Source organism: Pteropus alecto, unplaced genomic scaffold, assembly GCF_000325575.1.
Source record: "Pteropus alecto unplaced genomic scaffold, ASM32557v1 scaffold3, whole genome shotgun sequence".
Taxonomy (NCBI): Eukaryota; Metazoa; Chordata; class Mammalia; order Chiroptera; family Pteropodidae; genus Pteropus; species Pteropus alecto.
In genome coordinates, this window is record NW_006442484.1 from 61,662,854 (window position 1) to 61,683,734 (window position 20,881).

At 37.1% G+C, this 20,881-nt stretch overlaps 1 pseudogene; it reads right to left on the reverse strand.

The window, feature by feature from the left end:
* Positions 1–2,851: 2,851 nt before the first annotated feature.
* Positions 2,852–15,822, reverse strand: LOC112470268 (annotated as a pseudogene).
* Between the last annotated feature and the right edge of the window lie 5,059 nt (positions 15,823–20,881).

Sequence of the window (20,881 nt, forward strand, 5' to 3'; positions counted from 1 at the left end):
GTAGTTGAGTCTATCATACTTCTCATCTGGATTATTGCAGTAGTTTCACTTTCAGACATCTGTAGTTTAGACTTGTCTTCCCTTCCTTGGCATCCCCAACCCAACAATAATTTAGAAAATTCCTTCTCATCATTCAAGATGAAGCCCACTTATTATCTCTTCTCTAAATACCTTCCTCAACTTATTTCCCAGCTCTACCAAAATATCCCCACTTCTCCCATCCAAGCAGAAGAATACTCTTTCCTGTCTCTCCCTTTGGCACTTGGAACAGAATTTTTCTTTGACATGGAAAACTGTAGTTACCTGTTTTTTGAAAGGCAGCAAGAAGTATAAGTTATGGGTGTGGGCTCTAGACTCAGATTGCTAAGGTTTAAATGATAGCTTAATGATTTACTGTTACTTTGAGCTTGTTGCTCAGTCTCTGTTCCTATTAAAATAGAAGAGTAATGGTAGCTATACAGGGAGGGGAGCCTGGCACGTAGTAAGCACTCAATTAGTGTTACCAGTGATAATGATGCTGTTACTCTTCTCCGAGACTGTGAGTGCATTGTGGGCAAAGATATTTTCTCTCTTGGTGTCTGTCTTCTAGGAAAGCAATCAATATTTCTTTTTCTCTTTCATTTTCTCTTCCTCTCTCTGCCTTTTCCTCTCCCTCCCACCTCCCTCTTTATTTCTAGCACAAGCTATTATTGAATTTCTATTATGGATCAGGGACCATATTCGGTGCTATTTACATATGTATAAAAAAGAATTCCATTGCAGTGCAAAAATATGTTAATAAAGGCGGAACAAAATTTGGTGGTTTGGGAATTGTTTTTATGGGTGAAATACCACACGAGCTAAGTCTTGAAGAACAATTAGAATCTAGACTGAAGTAATTTAGAAAGTAATAACTATTATTTTGTAATAATAGTTTAAAGAGAATACTTAACACGAGGGAATAAAAATGTCATAGACAAAATTTCATTTTTAATATCTTGGGTCTCTAAAGAAATCTAATGTGCTTGTAATTTAGCACCCATTGATTCTGAGTGTGTTGAAATCCATTTTCAATTATAGTTAAGGCTAACCTCAGACAAACTTTTCAGCAATCAAGGATAAAATAGAGCTTCTGGCTCTCATTCTCCCCTTTTGTTACTTGAATTCATTCTTACCCTCCAACCTAGCTCTCAACATAATTTATCCAAGTAGTTTGTGATCTTAAAAATATATTTTATGTCTTGTCTCCATATTTATTGAAATCTTTAATGATTCTCATCTTTATTTCTTATATCTTTAAGGAATATAAATAATTTTTAAAAATCTATAGACATAACTCAGTATCTTCTGAGTATGTGTGGTAAAAAAAAGAGACACAAATACAGTAATATCTCTGCCATGTATTAGCTATTTGATCTTGGGCAAATTAATCAAACTCTGTGAACATTTGATTTCCTTATTTGAAAATTGAGGCTAATCATAGTTACCTCATAGAATTAACTTTTTGGAGAAGTGCATCCACTCATAAAGTCCTTAACACAGTTCTGACTCAAAAGGCAAGCAATTCACAGGTGCTTGAACTCTCAGGGACTACTGGGAACTACTGAAATGGTGATATCAGCTGTTAATTCTTCCTACAATAGATGAATTCGTTTTATTAACTCTTTCTTATCTAGCCTCATTCTAGTCTTCTCTTTTCCCACCTGGCTTCAGTAATATTGTCAGAAAAATCTGGAGACAGACCTGGAGAGGAGGAAGTGAACATATTCATAAAAGCCCAAAGGTTCTTTTAGTAATGGATGGGATCTAATTTTGTTCTGCCATCATCTATGATGTCACTTATTTATACATTTTTAGAGAACAGGCACCATATCTTATTTGGATTCCTCATGACTTTTTACCTCATTTTGCAGTGGGACATATATTAGAATAATAACTATAATCCACAGCCATAATGTTTTAGGGATGTTTTAGGGATGCTGATAGGAGTGCATTGCTATGATATCTCACTCACACAGGAGTCGCTTAAGCCTCTTAACTTCAGCAGAGTCTGGAATGCTACATGTGGAGAAATCAGAACTGGAAGGAAGGTAAAGCAGTGGCCAGGCTATTTCCTTCTATTTCTTCCTTCCTTGACTACTAATTAGATTTTAGGAAGAGTGCAAATGAGGAGGAAACAAATGGAAAGATGCCAGCAGAAAGGTTATTCTAGGGTCATTTCTCTAGATTCTAAAAGGAGTGAATGAGTGAAATGAAATACAGCTGCTAAGAAAACTGAAACTTGTCTTTCTCCCATTTCAAGTCCCAGAGTTATTGTCCAATCTTGGACATGTATCAAAGGCAGGAAGCTTGCTTTTACATGATCAAATCTCTCTGGTTTAAATAGTCATAATGGTTTCGTGTATTATTCCAAGTTAATTGCTAGAATCACAAATTCTCAGTTGTTTAAAGTAGGTTGTAGAGTGTCAATGATATTATATATTGACTCATTACATTTAACAGGGTTATAAAGGATGGAAGTTTGCAGATGTAATTATCAACGTTTGATCACAGAGCTCATATTACTTCTGTAAATACAGCGGCTGGATAAGCACTGCCAGAAATATCACCTCGTGTGGTCTGTTGTGTTATATAACCCAATCTGTACCAGCAATGCTTTTGGGCATTAAGTATTAGTAATATTTTATTTGGAAAGAGCAAAGTGTAGTCTCAGTTCTGTAGCATGAGGAACAAACATGTACAACCAAAGCATTGAGATAGACTTTCTCAAAATTGATTGTTGCTGTGATAGAGATTACTAGTTATCTACTAACACTTTTTCTGCTTCACATTGAATCATTAGGGGTAATAACAAATGCTACCACTCCCATTTCTACCCTTGATTCCTGGCTGTGAGACAAACAGCATCATATATTAGATACTGACTCAGAGCAAATATAGTTTCTGGAGAACCTTGTACCAGCCCTGCAAGGTATTACCACCTAGCCAGTGCTATAAGTGAGTCTTCAAAAGGTCATTCCATGGTTCTATCACGCCAGCTACTTCATGATGATGAGGAACATGGGTTCATTGTTGCTCTCCTTTTGCTGTAAAGTGAGTTTCTTGATCAGAAGCAATGCTGTGTGGGATACTATGATAGTAGATAAGACATTCTGTAAGTCCATGGATAATAGTTTTGGGTTTCTTCCAGGGAAAGCAAATTCATATCTAGAGTAAATGCCTATTCCAGTAAGAACAAAATGCACTTCCTTCCATGATGGAAGCAGTGCAGTGTAATCAACTTGCCACCAGGTAGCTGACTGATCACCTTGAAAAAGGATGTAATATTGGCAACTTGGTGTTGGACTCTGCTCCTGGCAGAGCAGGCGTGAAACAGGAGCCATAGCCAGCCAGAGCTTGGTGAGTAGAAGTCAATGTCATTGAGTCCATGTTAACTTCAGTCCCTGCCACCATGACCACTTTGTTCACAAGCCCACTTGGTGATGATGGGGTGGCTGGGGAAAGAGGCTGACTAGTATCTGTAAAACAGGTCATCTTAGTCTCTTGATTACTAAAATCTGTTGAGGTTGCCGTTTGGTGAGCATTTACATGAGACACACGTCTCTTTACCTTTTATGTGCATTCTGAGAGGTCTATCCACATGCCCATTCTCCAAATTTCTTTGTCACCAATTTTCTAATCATATTCCTTCCAAGTCTCTGACTCTCTAGCCAAACCACTGGCTGTGGCCCACAAACTGATATATGATTGCATATCTGGCCATTTCTCCTTTCAAGCAAAGTGAACATCGAGGTGCACCGCTCGAAGCTCTGCTCACTGGGAGGACTTCCCCTTCCCACTGTCTTTCAGGGATGTCTCCGACAGGTGCCGTAGTGCTGCAGCTGTCCACTTGGACGTGGTGCCTGTGCATTATGCAAAACCATCTGAAAAACATGCCTGAGTCTTCTTTTGTCAACTGGGAACTCCCGATGAGGCCACAGGTGCAGGCTGAGAGAGAGAAGGTAGTGTAGCAGGAGTGGGCACCATAGGCATTTGAGTCATTTCTTCATATCACTTACTTGTGTCTTCAGAATCTACCTGGTCCCAACGTGTCCTCTAATTTTTTTTTTAAATCTACTGTGTCCTTTTAAAATAGCCTTGTCCTTATGTCCTATTTTTTAATCCTTGAATTGATTTTCCAGTATTTATTATTTTCTAAATTAAGCTTTCTATTTGGGGATAATTGTAGATTCATGTCTAGTTGTAAGAAATAATACAGAGAGATCCTGTGTACCCTTTACCCAGTTTCCCTTGATGATAACATTTTGCAGAATGATAAAAAATATAACCAAGATATTGATGCTATCATCATAGAGAACATTATCATCACTGCAAGCATCCTTCGTCTAGGCCTTCTATAGCCACACTCACTTTCCTGTCCTATCCCCTCGCTAATCCCTAGTAATAACTAATCTGTTCTCTATTTGTATCATGTTGTCGTTTCAAGATTGTTATAAATAGAATCATACAGCACGTAATCTTTTGGAACTGGCTTTTTTCATTCAGCATAATTTCCTCCAGATTTATGTACGTTGTTTATGTATCAATTGTTCCATTTTATAGCTGAGTAGTATTCCATAACATATTTGTTTAACCATTTAACTGTTGAAGGACATCTGCGTTATTTCCACTTTGGGGGCTATTAAGGGTAAAGCTGCTATGAAAATTCATGTACAGATTTTGTGTGAACATAACTTTTTCATATTTCTGGGATAAATGCACCAGAGTACAATTGCTGGATTGTGCGTAGTTACATATTTAGTTTTATGAGAAACTGTTTTCCAGAGTGATGTATCATTTTATTTTGCCACCAGTACTGTTTGAATGATCCAGTTTCTCTGCATCTTCATCAGCATTTGATATTGTCACTATTTTTAATTTTACTCATTCTGGTAGGTGTATAGTAAGATCTCGTGGCTTTAATTGGTACTTTCCTGATGTTGAATCATGTCGAATATATTTTCATGTGCTCATTTGCCATCTGTATATCCTCTTTGATGAAACGTTTGTTTATATCTTTTGCCCTTGCTATAATTGAATTGTTTGATTTTTATTGTTGAGTTTTGACCACTCTATATTTTGAACTTTTTATTTTGGTTGTCTCTATTTCCAAGAGATCTTTTTTATCTGAATTCCAATAATAAACAAAAAGATCCTGATTTAGTTTTTTTCATGGGTAAAATGCTCCTTGTATTATTCTGAGATTATTAATCATATAAATTTTTAAAGGGAGTTTTGACATCTGCATTCTTTTTTATCCTGGCTATTCTTTTCTTTTGCTTTTATATTTTTTCCTCCATTTCTATATTGAAATTTTCCTCAAATATCCCATGACTTGTGGTTCAGATCTGCCCCTCATATTATGGGGCTCAGCACAAAAGACAAATAGAAGTCCATGTGCCATATATTTAAATATTTAGAAATTATAATTCAAGGTAACAAACTTTTCAATTCTCTTACCTTGACAAGTAAACTTTCAAAACAATAATAATAATAATAATAATAATAATAAAGTATGTAAAGCTGGTTTTCATATGACATCAAAACATCAAATACAGTTGAATTTAATTACTATAGCTCATGTTTTATAGATCAATCGATGTGTAAACAAGTAATAAAATAATCATTTTATGTAATTTTTATATATTCTATAAATTATTTTTCTTGCTTTTATTTCAGAAAACATGCTAATCATGTTTTCATAAGCAAGTTTTTTATATAATTTATGTTATAAACTGTAATGAGCTAAGGAATTTTAAAAAGCCATAATTATATTCAGTGAACATATTCTCATCAGAAAATGTAAGTTAAAGTGAAGGTTAGAAAAGCAAAATTTTCATTTTTCATACATATTGTTGAAATTTATTTTTATTCAAGATATTAAAAATGCATGTTTATGATTGTAGTTCACTGTACTAGCTCTGTGATAAGTCCAGAATGGAAGCTATCATGTGTTCTTTAACACAGCCATCCTCAACCTTTTTTGACACCGGGGACTGATGCTCCTATGAGAATCTAACGCCTGATGATCTGAGGTGGAGCTGAGGCGGTGATGTTAGTGCTGGGGAGTGTCTGCAAATACAGATGAAGCTTTGCTAGTTTGCCAGCCGCTTCCTTGTTATGCGGTCCGGTTCCTAACAGGCGACAGACTGGTACACGGTCCCGGTTCATGGTCTGGGTGTTGGGGTCCCCTGCTTTAACACACTTAATTTTTTGTGCTTATCATATATAGAGATCTCTAAAATGGAGGGCCAGTCAATAGGCCACTCTTGTCTGGATCAAAGAGTGGTTCAACTCTAGTTTTCCATTCATACTTGAACGGGGTACTAAAGACTTTTCTGTGTGTACCAAAGGGAGTTGTCGACCCATAGGTATCTCTCTGTGGTAGACAGGCATAAACTGGCCTTCTGTTGGATTCCTTATGGTCAGTACTTTGAAGTCTTCTCTCCGGGAGGTCATTTTCTTCAGAGGAGAGTTCCTAATCCCTTCTGGCTGCTAGAATTCTTCAAGTAGAGTAGTGAAAGAGCCAAGGTGGGAGTGTCCTTTTATCCAGCCTCCCACACAATCCCCCTGATTTCAGCTGTACTTTATATATCCATCTTTCACTATTTCTGATTATATTTCTTGAGAGCAAAATCTCCTGTAGAGTGCGGGGAAAAAGGCCTGGAGTGTCAATAATTTTATATTGAAAGTCATATTATTGGCTTTCAACCAATCCACGTGGTTAGGGCGAAAGTCTCTCCCTTCCCCTCTTCTCTGGTACTTCAAAGTCCTTAGCTTTTTGGAGGGGTAGGTGGGGAAATCAGCCTGCCACTTTGTAGTCCCCTCTGCTAGACTGGTTTCCTGTGCTATGTTAATTTGATTGTCACTCCTCCATTTACACTTTACTGTCTTTTAAATTTCACTGCCATCTCCAGTTGGCTGTTGCCTTCTCTTCCATTCCTTTCTTTTCTGGATTAGTATCTTCTCAGTGTTTTTGTTCTGCTATTAGATAAAGTTTTGGAAGGAAAGAAGATGAATTTATCATGTTTAGCTAAAAGTGATGTCATCTTTTGGAATTTTAAATTCCCCTGTGAAGGGCAGCATATTTTAGTTGTCATGTTTGCTTGCATGTGCCACAGCCAGATCATAACCAACTTAAGCAAATATTACTATTACGACTAGCAGTAGGAAAAATTATTAGGTGTTAGGGTTCCAGCAAGAAATAGAATTCACCCAGATGGCTCAAATGAACATTAATGAAAGAAATGGTTAAAAAAATAAACAAAGGGTGATGAGGCACCCAGGGACCAGTCACAGTGGGGAGCTGGTACCACTTCTAGGGCTGAACGGAGAAGGGAGGAAATAGTGTTACCAGAGCCCAGTGAGAGCAGAATCCTTGAGAAGGATTGTCTGGTAAGAGCTGTAGTTGCGGAGGATGCAGCTACTAGCAGAGAAGGCACCGAAGCATGAAGGAAGGGAGTAGGGAAGAAGTATTCTGCCTTCTCTTCTCCACCTTATGATGACCTTCAGGTGCCTCCATCAGCCAGCTCCAGTGGAAGCTAGACAGCAAGAGAACAAGAGTGATACAGTGTTCAGTTCTTGGAGCCCAGAGCAGATAAGAGAAGGCAGGGAAGATCTGGGGACAGCGGAGTGAGTATAACCAGTACCAAAGGAGAATCAATCAGTATCTCATAGAATCAACAAAAACTATTAGACTTCAGAAAGAGTGAGAACCTGGCCAGTTTCAGGAAAATTAGCATTTCTTTGAACTTTATTGCTAATGTTTTGTATCGATATGATTCAATTCCCAATACCCTTAGTCTCCATATCTCTTGGTTCAAATTCTTGACAAAAATGTTTATTGGCCATGAGTCAGCCAGTCTAGTTTCTTTCCCATGTCAGGTGCCACCCATATCAAATTAGTTAGTTATCATGTAGTATGGATATGGCTGTAGAGGCCTACTCCTTTGGGTAAAAAAGGCAGTTTTAGAGAGAGGACTATGACTAGGAAAGTGCCCCAAAAAGTGTCAGCTACTCAAATGTAAGAGTAGTTATCCCACATTGCATGCAACCATGAGCATACTCTCAGAGCTCTCTCCTTAAGACAGAGGATAAGATGGTTATTTTTAGGTTCTGTAACTAAAGGTCAGGAATGAAAGAAAGTCATAAATATGAGTTTGTGGAGATGGTGGAAATATTGTTGTCTACTTCACAACCAGGGATCTTATTAAGGGTATGTAGGCTGTGCCAGTGCAACTCTAGGCAACTCTAGGCACCCACATTATGCAACAATGTGAATGGTGCTCCCCTGGAATTTTGCAAAGTGGTGACTTTGTTCTCTGCTTTGCTTAAGGACTTATTCTACCATGAAATCACTTGTGTGACATTTATAAATTGTGTAGCACAAGGCTGGAGCGATCCTGGAACAAAGTTTTCCCTCTCCCCATGTCTACAACCCGTGGAAAGTGATGGAGCCAAACAGAACCTTAACTAGCTTAACTGGGGAAATGCCCGTAAAGAAACACCAAAAGGCAGAAGAACATTGACAGGAGGTTTCAAGAACCTCCTGTTGGGCGAAGCACAATACTATTGAAATATCAATCAGGAACTTTCTTATGGTAATGAAAGGCTGTTATACTCCTTTCTGCTTACTATGTACTGTCTCTATGTAAAAAAATCCATAGAGATTTTTCAGTGACTGATCATTTTAGTCAAATTACCCGGGAAAGGTCTGTTTCAACGTGTCATACATAGTGATGATAGGATTTTTTAAATGCTGTAGAGCAATGTTTTTTAACATGTGGTCCCCAGACCAGTAGCATCACTAAAAGATGCAAATTCTTGGGCTGGCAAGAGTTTGAGAACCACTGCATCAGAACCACCCGATAGACTTGTTTAAACACAGTTTGTTGCCCTTCCCCACCACCAATGGAGTTAATAATTTAGCAGGTCTGGAGTGGGGCTTGAGAAATTGCTATTATTGGAGAGAAAGTTTTCTTAAAAAATAGTTTCCACCCCAAGATTGGTAAATGTATTCGGAAAAGTTTTTTGGACTAGTGAACCAGCATGTGTTTTATATAATCCTTAAGAGGACACTTTCCAGACAGTTGGATTGTCTACATCAAAATATAAAAATTCTAAATTTGGCGAGCTTTCTCATTTCTAATGTTATTTTCTTTGGAATGGTGAAGTCTTAAGAAATTTTTTTTTATAGATTATTAACCCAGATATAACATCAAGAGCTCACAGAGTTTGTTTTAAATTCAGATGAAAAATCAAATAAGACCCTGTGTGTTAAACATGTAGTCACTATTATGATTAACTGAATTTGAAAAGTGATTTATGATGAGTAGAAAATAAACAACCAAGTTTATATTTCAGTGTCCTTTGCGAATCTTCTGTCAGTATCCTAGAAAAAGAGGATGTAAAAAAGAAAATGTTTAATACTCATGAAATTGTTTCCTCCTTCTTCAATGTTTTAACGTTGCTCATAGGCCCAGCAATGGCTATGTATATGCATCACAGGGCTATACAGTTACTAACACAGATGCACTGTGTTGGTGAAATGACTTGGGAAAAACATGAGTGAGTCTGCCAGGACAGTGGGTATCACCGCAGCACCCACTGCTAACTGCTTCAATATCATGGTAGATACAAGATTCATGTTTTGTAGCCACTGAGAGCAGCCATGACACACATTTTCCTCCCTTTCATAATTTAATGACTGTCACCACATATCATTATCAGCCGTTACCAAAGATTCCAGAATGTGGAAAGTCATCAGAGCTAGAGCAAAGGAGCCAAGTAAAACACCTGCAAGGGATTTAAAAAGTGATTACAGTTCAGTTGCTGTATTTTGCGTCCAAAATACAGATGATGAAGCAAAGAAGCATCTGTTCTCCTTTGTCCTGGCTCTATATAATACTATGTCATGCATTTGCCTTGTGACTTCAATGGGCCCTACTCCCTCAGAGCACACTCTACTCATTCATACATATGGTCATTCAACAAATGCTTATGGCTGATAAATATTTACTATAGAAAATATGGTCATTGTCTGTTAGCAACGGTTTTTGAAGCAGATGCTGTTTTTGGAACTTGGTAGTCATCACATGGATGACAAGAGTATAATGTATTTCTATGCTAACACCTGATATTTGTATGATTTTTCTCAAGTTCTTAAGGAGATTTCATGCACAATATTTTGTCACCCTAGCCCCAGTCCTGAGATTAGACCTGGAAGCAATGATCCCTACAGTGAATCAACAGAAGCCTGTACTGGATGATTTGAGCAAGGTCTCAGAGCTGGCCAGTGGTAGGGCGGGCACTCATATGCAGGTCTTCCATTCTCAAGTTCAGCATTAAACAGTTAAATAATAGAAGTAATGCTGTTAGGGTTTAGTATTATCATTTTCCCTTTATAGTATATCGAGTTTGATTTTTCCCTTTTGCATTTGGCAAATGAGAACAGAATCCCCCCCAGCATTTCTTTTCCAAGATACAACTGGCTGCAGTATTAAGGACAGAGATGAGAGAAGCCTAGCCTTGGTGTCCAAAGTTCAGGTACATTGCAGGCGTTGGAGCCACCGGTCGGTATGTGCAGTGGTTAGGGAACTGTAGCCTTTCAATGGCTGTTTCCTTCCACTAGCCTCTTACTAGTTCCAGCTGCTGCCATTGTAGCTCAGGCAGCCTACAAGGAATGTGCTGTTTCTATAAAACAATATGTCCTTTTGTAAAACTATCTTACATGCTGCTCCCTCTTCCTTAGATGTTGAACATTGCTGCTTCTAGCTGGACGAGAACTGCAAAAAATGTTTTGTAAGAACAGGGGCACAATATATATCCTATATAGTGATGTTGCTGTTTGTTTTACTATTGGAGAATCTGAGAAGCTTCCTTACGATTCCTCAAATTCCATAGTTACTTTCACATAAGCTAAAGTAAAACTAGACAAAGTGTATTCAATTTTAGCTTGGACTATAAAGTACAACAAAAATAAACAGACCATGATTCAAGGTTTCCCTTAAGGTGCCTGTAAGTCTTGCACAAAGTATATTGGTATAAATAAAGTCATATTTGTGTCTGGTGATGTGGATAGGTCATATTTCTAAACATTTTGTGTATATAGCTAGTAGGAGATACCGTTTCATGTTTATTTTTAAGAAGCTTTATTTTTAACATCAGATTTACTGACCATGAAACATGCTAGACACCAAAGACTTATTTTTAGCAAAAATAAGAAAGCCAAAAAACCTGCTAAAAACTGTTTATTCTGCCACAGAAATGCAGATGGTTCTTCACAGGTCCTGACAAGCCATTGTCTAAGCCATCCTTTTCAAGGTAAACAATGATGTGGTGTTTTTGGTCAGGGCAGGGAACAGAAATTGTTCTTAGTTTATTTATAAGAAAAAAGGAATTAATTACAGTGTAACAAACAGTTTACAAAATTGTCGAGAAAGTTAAAAATTGAGCCTTGAAGAATTACTTTCAGAGCCCAAGGCCAACAAGAAACTACACAATTAGGAAGCTGCTGGTGGCTGGGGTGGTCAGCAAAAACAGGCATCTTCAGGACCTTGCTTGCCAGAAGAACCAGCTGACACAGCAGAATCCCAGTCTCTACCTCCCTGCTGCCTTCCAAATGTCATTAAAGGACATCTGACAGATTAGCCCCAATCAGATCCAGAGCCTTACCTGCAAGTAAGTCTAGGAAATGTGAGTTTTTTGTTTTTGTTTTTGTTTTAATTTTTAGCATAGAACTCAAAAGCATGCATCCATCACATTTTACCTATCTGCCTCACTTGTATGGGCACTGAGATTGCTCACTTTCTGCAATCGTAAAACTGCACTGAAGGTTTTTCTAGACTGTGTGGTATTTTCTATGGAGTGGGATAGCATAGTTATAGGGTATATGCATATTTTTAACTAAGTACTGCTAGAATATTACTCTCCAGAATGGTTCTACTCATCCAAATCCCCGAAGTTTAATGTATAAATAACTTTTACATATATACTGTCATCATAAAATATTTATTTATATTTAAAAGCAAACTACATATTTTTATTTCTTAAGTATTATGTTTGAAACAGTATAATTAAACAAAAGATAATTCAAAGACTAACAAAATATTTTCTTGAAATTTTACTTTCTTTCATTAAAACGGGTGATAGCGTGGGGCAGTAAAGAGAACACCACAGGCTCTTGTGTCAGATGAAACTTAGATGAAATCCTGCTTGTGAGACATGGGAAGGCTCATAAACTCTCTTTGAGCCTGATTTCTTTGAGAATCAGCAAAATGGCGGTAACAATAATAAGGATATTGTTGAAGAATTGGAGTTAATGGGTGAGAAGCAACCAGCACAATGCCTGGCACATAGCCCTTGTGCAGGAAGAGTTAGTTATTATTTATTCTGATGAGCACACATGGATTTATCCTTATAACAGCTCGTATACATCTCCCATAAGAATGAATTTTGTGGCAAACAGCGTTATAGGTTTTTGACTACGGATAACTAAATTTCCTTAGGTTGAGTCCTCCTCAGGCCTGGAAGAGCTACAGTTAAAGCAAAATTTTCCTTGTTGCTTTCTTGAGGATCTCAGAATGTAAAAGACATAGGAGAAACACACACACACACACACACACACACACACACACACACACACACACACACACATTTTTTGTTTTCTTTACAGATGACCATGGAGAAACACCCATAGTGGAGAGCAGGGTGCAGCCACAGCACTTTCAAGTGCAGACGTCAGAGTAGACACTTCAGGCCCGAAGTTGCACCAGCCCTTCCCCCACACTTTCATGCACAGGTACGGTGTGTCCTTCAGCTTTCCCCAGGACTCCTCTCAGGATTATTGGCCCTATCTCTGTCCTCTCCCACCCACCTGAATTTCCTTTTAACATGTCTTGACCTACTGCACTGTAATCTTTGTTTTTATCTTATGAATGGCTGAATAAATTTGTTCAATTATTTGGCCATGCCCACACTTGTTTTTCATTTCTGGAAGGTTCTGAGAACTTTAGGTGGCTTTGTTTTTTTTTTTTTTTTTTTGCAAGATTTCTGTATCAGTTCAGGTGCAGTCAGCAGGTAGAAACCAGACCACCTATTTGAACAGAGTGAATTTAATAAAGAATTATCTCGGTAGAAAGTTGTTAGCTGGGTAACTGGAAAGGCGAGAAGGGAATACTGATACATCTCAGAGGTAGCAATTGCAGGAAGCAGCTACCACCCTTAAGTAAAACTGGGGGTGAGGGGCCTAAAGTCGAAATTACTAAAAGGCTGAAGCTGGGAAGAAGAGCCTGCAAAGATACAGCTCCTGTTTCTGGAAGGGGCAGTTCAGCAGTTGGTGGCGTTGGTGTCACTGAAGAGAGTGTGATGCCGCTGGCCCTGGAGGCGTTAGAAAAATTGCAAACTGCATTCAGTGGCTGATGTAGTGCTGGAAGAAACTGCTTGGCCAGGAGAAGAATGTTGCTGGGGTGACACTGGAACTGCAAGTGTACAAAAAGCAGTAGGGATCAAGAAGGAGCAAGTTCCTCCCCTCCTCCTCCAGCCTAGCAGGCTTCCACCAGCACCTCCCCTTGACCCAGCCTAACAGTGAGTCAGCAGGCAAAGCGGAAACGCATTTACAGTCTTAGTCACATTACTCTGAAACAGTATAAAAGGGTGGGTTTGGAGTCGAGAGACAATAGCATAATAACTGACACATTTCTCAAGATACTTTGTGTTACATTAAAAAAATTAGGACCCATATCCAAATGTCCATCCACAGTTAAATGAAGAAACACAATGTGGTATGTATAGTAAATGAGACGTTATTCAGCTTTAGAAAAAAGAAGAAAATCTTGCCACATGCTATGACGTGGATGAACCCTGAGGACATTATGGTAAATGAAATGAGCCATTCTCAAAAAGACAAATACTGTAGGATTCCACTTACAAGAAGTATCTAAAGTAGTCAAAATCATTGAAAGAATGGTGTTTACCATGGATTGGGGGGAGGGGGAAATTGGGAATTGTTTAATGGGCTCTAAAATTTCAGTTTTGCAAAACCGAAAAAATTCTAGAGATCTGTTGTATGACAATGTGAATTACTTAACATTTCTGAACGGCACACTTAAAATGATTAAGATGGTAAATTTTATGTTCTGTGTTTTTTAAGCACAGTTAAAATTTTTTTTTAAGATAAAAAATATTAGGACCTATAAGTACTGGCTTTTTCTAAGACATTTTTGGTTCCTTTACTAATTTCTCAGCCTGATTTCCATAGGTTTCTCACATTCTTTTGTGGAGAATCCTTGATCCTTATTCTATATTGCTATGGGGTAATCTTTGATCTCTTCTTTATTGTTACTTTAATAATATTCATGATATAAATGATAAAAGCAAGCAACTGTTTATGAAATATGGTTGTAAAATAGACGTAGTTATCTTGTGAAAAGGCTCTGCTTTACAGCCACTTTCAAGATCCTATATCAATAGAATGGTCCAAAGTAAAACAAATTGTTTGGGAAACCAGCAAAAACATTTTAATTAGGTTTACAGGACACAGTGAAATTTCTTTGTTGAAATCGTGTGTAGTGGAGCCAGGTTTATGCTGTTCCATGGTCCATTTTCTGTTAAATTGCCTGCTGGAGCCAATCTTTGCCATGCTGCCTCATAAACTTTTACAGTAAATATTCCATTATTGGACACCGGTGGAGAGTGATGGAAGGGAATGTAATTGTTTTAGCTTACCCTTGTCCAAACTGGTCTTAGCCATACAGCACAAGATGAGCCTGTAAGTCATGAAGGCGTTCACCTCTCCTGAGGCCGGATTGCATTTAAACCATTCCAGACGGATGAGGGAAGCGCCCCTGAGGAGAAGAAAGAACTAATCCCACAACCCCTCTTAGTAACTCATCCTGTGTTTGACAAATCTTGCCACCAGGGTCTTTGTAGTTAGCCCATGTCTCATCTGCTTCAATCTCCTCCTCCCTCTTCCCACTTCTGGTTACATCATTAATGGAGATTGGAACCAGCTGGCCTCCTCCTTCTGTGTAGAGGCTTTTGTAGATGTGAAATTGATTATTCAGTTTCTCTTCAACTACTTTGCTGAACAATATTGTTCTCTAACTTTGCCTTATAAATTTATTTTCAGACCCTTCAATGATCTTTTTGAGGCTTCTCTGAATCCTTTATAATTTTACCATACTGTTCCAAAACTGTGGGATTCTAGTTTTCATGGAACTGTAACACATTTTTAAACATTTTTGAAATTAATGAGAGGATTATTCATTTCTATAGAATGTAAAAAATAAATATTATTATTAAATCACCTCCTAAATCTTCCTGGTTTTTCTGACAAAAGGGAAAAAATGTCACTTTCACCACTTTTTGCAAAGATACTAGGCCTTGTCAACTCAGGTAGAAAATCAGCTTCTATTTGAGTGATTTTTAGTCTATATGGAAAATAAGATAAAAATAATGGAAAAAATATAAATATATGTTGGTGGAAATGAGAATCAGCTGAGATGAGTATATCTGTGAGACACTTTCCCCATAACAATTTTTTTGTTATTCTCTTATATTCTTTAAAAAACATAAAGAAGAAATTTAAAAATGCCTAAAGTCACATGATTTTGAGGTATCAGGATTTAACATTTTAGTGACCATCTTTTTGTGTTTCTCTTTATATTTATAATTTACATTAAATATGACCATATCATTTTTATCGGTCATGTTTTTAAAAACATTTTCTGTATATATTCTTACCTTCATATGCTCTTCCTCTTCCCTCAGATAACTAATGTTCCTCCAGTCCTTTTCTATGGACATGTAGTTATATTTGAGTATGCATTTAAAGGCTCGTCATCATTTTAGAGAAATTATAGAGTCTTTTATGTACCTTGCTTTTCTCATTAAACCAATCTTTATAGAAATTTCTGCCAAGAAACCTGTATAGATTTAACATTTATTTTCATGGCTGAATAATGATATTGATGTAATTCAATTTAACCGGTCTCCCATGTGTGTTTGTAATATTCTTAGTTGCTATATCATGTTAGATCTTCAGAACGTGATTCCATAGCCATTAATATATCAAAACAGGAGTACAGAAGACATGAAATAACTATGCCAATAAAATGAAAGTACATAAATTGTACAGTGTACACAAAAATCTAGAGAAAAAAATTACAAAGGAAGTAAAGCAGAAAGAAGGAATAAAAATGAAAAAGAAAATAGTGAATTAGAACACAAAATAAAAAAATGGGGAGGACTAAGAAATAAGTTGAAAGGCTGGTTCTTTGTCAACAAAATAGACAAACCACTGGCCAAACTAACAAAGAAATAAAAGAAGAAACTTAAGTACACAAAATGAGAAATCACAAAATAAAAGTTCAAAAGAGAGAAATGTTTAAAAAGTAGAAAAGACTACTTCGCACAACTCTCTGCAAATAAGTTTGAAATGGATAATTTTCTGGTGTAATCTGATCTGCCAGGAGATGTGGAATGCTTCAATAGACCAATTAATAGAGAAGTGGATAAAACAAAGAGCACTCTGCTATAAAGCCCAGGTAGTTTCACATCAGAATTTACTAAAACTTTAAAGATCGGTTAATCCTAATAGTATTTAAACTATTCCAGAGTATGGTTAAAAAAACCTTCCAAATTCTTTCAATGAAGTAAATTGATCTCAAAACTTAACAAAATCTGCACCAAAAACTAAAACTGCCAATCAGTCTCATTATGATCATCAATTAAAATATTCTAAATTAAATATTTGGAAAGTGAATCCAATAGCCCATTAAGAAAGTAATAGATTATGACCAAATGAAATTATTTGCCTGCAATGTAAAGGCTCAGCATTAGAAAATCAGCTAATGTAATTTACTATTTTAATAGAAATGAGAAAAATTATGTGATCATCTCATAGATGTAGAAAAATAATTGGGCAAAATTCAACACTAGTTCAATAAAGTAGAACATAGTGGATACTTTCTGAATAAGATATATAATATATACCTCTTCCTAGAGCCAGTTTTATCTAGTGGGCAAGTATTAGAGTGTTTTCTGCAAAAATGACAACCAAAGCAAACATCTTTACACTATGTTGGAGGCAGTAGGCAATGAATTTAGACAAGAAAAATTCATTAGAGGTATAAGAATTGAAATGAAGTCAAACTATCTCTATTTGAAAATGATGCGATTATATATCTGGATAAACCAAAAGAATCAATGGGAAAACTACTGCAAACATAAAGAGAATTTAGTACAGTAGCAACTTGTGAAGTTATCATACAAAAATTAAACAAAAATCAGTTCTACATATAAATATGTATTCAATGTTCAACAACATTTATTTTGCCACTGCCTCTCCAGATTCTAGACAAGCCCATTTTCTAGAGTTCTCAGGAAATACCAATGGGAACAATGTTCATTCTATTCTTATATGTTCACAACAGTTTTTCTATGGCCTTTATACTTAAAAAAATATAAATATATTTTATATAAAATATTTAGCTCACATTTTCTTTTCTTGAGCCACTTAGATATGTTACTCGTTTTCTGGTGCAAGCCATTGCTGTTGTAAAGTGTAACGTCAATCTGATTTTTCCTCCTCATAAGTGACTTGGTCTGTTTGCCTTGGATTCCCTCCCTTTTCCTTTCGAATTGTTCAATAGTTTTATTGGCAACATTTTGATGTTGACTGCCTAGTTTGATTTTTTTCCAAGTATACAAAATGCCCTTTATGTATGCCCTTTAGATTCAAGTTTTCGTCTATTTCAGGGAAGTTTCATTGAATTATTGTTCGGTGATTCCTATGTATGTTGAAGCTTCTTTGCCTATCTATCACTTTCTCTTAAATCCTTTAAATTTTTTTCTTTTTTTTCCTTTTAATTTTTAAAAATTTCTCTCTTTTAATCTCTTATATCTTTTATGGCTTTATTATTTGTTCTTATGTTCCTTATAGTTTGTCTTTATTCCTGACGTACCTTGTTATTAGTTCTATTTTTTTTTTTTTCTGCTCTATCACTCCCTTTTGCCCAATCATCTCACATCTGAGTTGTTTTTTTTTTAAATTATTTATGCTGGTTGTTCTTTTATAGATTCTATGATTTCCTTAAATTATTTCAACTTGCTAAAAAGTTATGAATACATTTGTATCTGTACAAGAATTTCTAAATGCCTTTATTGTTTGCAGCAATATTCTGCTCTTTACTCACTTTCTGCTTATAATAACCTTATAGGAAATTCAATTGCAATAATTTTTTGTTGCTAGTGATTGAGATGTGATTTCATGAATTTCTCAGGAGGGGAGGATGAAGACTCAGTATATTTTTGCCTAGCCTGATCACTCTGGGGCTCTCTTTTGTTCTTATCATGAAGTGTTAAAACGTTACCATCCTGTACTTTCTCAGACTGTCTTCTCTATGCTTCCTTTCTTCGCTCTCATCGCTCTGCTCTTGCTGTGTCCACTAGAGTGTCCACCACAGATGTCATTCACTCATTCTTTTAGCATGGCCCATGAACAAATGTCTCATCCTGATGAGTCAGTTGACACAGCCTCTTGGTAGAACTATAGGTTCCCCAAGATTTAGTTTTGACTCTCATTTAAACCTCGATTTGGTGGTTAATACTCTAGCTCTTTGCTAGAGGGTCACTTTGTCCCTGTTTAGTGATACTTTCCTCAGGTTTTCCACGAGCACTGTCAGCTCTCTTCTCAGGGCCTGCCTGTCCCATGCTACTGGGGAGTTGAGGGAGACAGATTGGGGTGGGTGTGGTGTGGGTAACTCTCGATGGCCCTTTGTTTAAACCTGTCCTCATTGCTCTTGGGACCTAGGTGTTTCTCTTGATGCACTGCCCCTCTCTAATATCCATCCGTCTTTTAACTCTGGTTAGGGTCGGGAATGGAGCCTTTTTAGACAACTCCCTGTGTCTAATTCTCTGTCTCTGTATTCTGACCATTTCTCTCTCTCTCTCTCTCTCTCTCTCTCTCTCTCTCTCTCTCTCTCTCTCTCTCTCTCTCTGTGTGTGTTTGAAATCTGTATTTTGCTTTTTTTTTCCTACTCTGAATATTTTAGATTCTCAAACTTTGGGCTCAACACATTTTTTGGTCTTTTAAAAGACCTGGTTCTTACAATAGAAGTTCTGGCTTATATACTTAAACTTTCCTATGATTGTTCCTGCTAGGCATTTAATAATAATATTTAGGAATTTGTCTACCCGATTTTTTCATGCTGTATCTTACTTTCCTCAAGAGCAGAACATAGGAAAATAGCTCGTCATTTTTATTGCCTAAGTGCTTGGTGAGAGAGTAATGAATATAAAGAAGTGTGTCATGCAAGTTATAAAAGAAAATTATCCCAAATCTGACCTGATTTGGGACAGAATTTTTGTGTGATGTAACTTGTAATCTCCTCCCAAGAGGGGGCGGGGGAGGGATAGCATTCCTGATAAAATGTTTAATCCATTTCCTGAGGAACTTTAATGGGATCAAAGTGTATTCTGGGAACCTAGTCACCTATATACGTAGCCAATATCTGTCAATAATTTAATAACCTTTAATGAATCATTCTTTTCTTTTTTGATTTGAGTCTAACAATGATAATCTAACTTCATGCTTCTCAGCCAGAGGCAGTTTTGTCCCCTAGGGAATATTTGGCAATGCTTAAGGACATTTTTGGTTATCACAACATGGTGGGGATTGCTATTGTCATCCAGTGTGTGGAGGCCAAGGATGCTGTTAAACATCTTGTAATGCACAGAACAGCCCTTCTCTCCCCCAATAAAAAATTACCCAGCCCAAAATGTAAATAGTGCTGAGCCTGAAAAACACCGATCTAGCCATTCTCTTTTCCTATAAATGCCTTACTGAATCTTTGTGTTGGTCTGCTCTATAGGCCTTTTCTCTTGAAGCAAGATTTAGTGAATTTTTACGTAACAAATTTGTTTAAAGATTTTTGTTTGTTTGTTACACAAGAGATTGAGGGATAAACCTCAGTTCATTCCTAAAATAGTATTCTACTACACTGGGTATCAGGCAGTTGAGATCTCATCTGGAGTTCATGAGTACATAATTCCCAGGCTAGGCAGGAAAGCTCAGTCTTTTGCTTTAAACAAAAACTTCTGGGGTCAGAGCTGATAATAAACTGACACAGATCCTATTCACCAAGCCAATGTTGACGGCTGAGACTAAACGCATCAACATGTTGTTCATTACTGTCTCCTAATTCTTTAGCTCCTAATTCAGCTTGGCCCACAACCCATCAACTTGTCTCCTGGTCGCCTGAGGGCTTGAATTTATTTTTTGTTCTCAAGCATCTCTCTCAGTTGCCTGCCTCTCTTATTACCAAGGGGGTGCTGCTCTGTGGACACTGCTTTTCTCTCTGGCCGAACATTGTAGTTGCAGAAACAAGTCTTCTTTTTCCTTCCCACCATCAAGAAGGTCAAATAGGAATACCAGCTGGTGAGATGGGGAATGGAAGGAGGGATGGGAAAAACAAAGTGCATTTCTATTCTACCTATGGGAAAATGCAGGGAGCATGCAAAATGGCTTGTGGAAAAAAATAGCACAACTTTCTCTCGGAGTTTTGCCAGGCACCTCGGAGAGGAGTACATGTACCAAATCTTCATTTTTGCAAGGCAGATGGAGGTATTGGTAGTAACACAAGGGTTTAGAAGACAAAAAGGCAAAGAGAAAAAGGAAATTCTAGAATTGTTTGAAAGAGACTCAGTAAGGTCTTTTTCTTCTATATTTTCATGTGAAAGAAGAAATGCTTTTTAAAGACAGAGTTCACCTAACAGAGATCCTGTGCCTAGAGAAAATCAGTATAGTTGTCTTTCTAAATTAAAAAGAGAAAGAAAACAAAAGCCAAATATCCATGTATTCAAG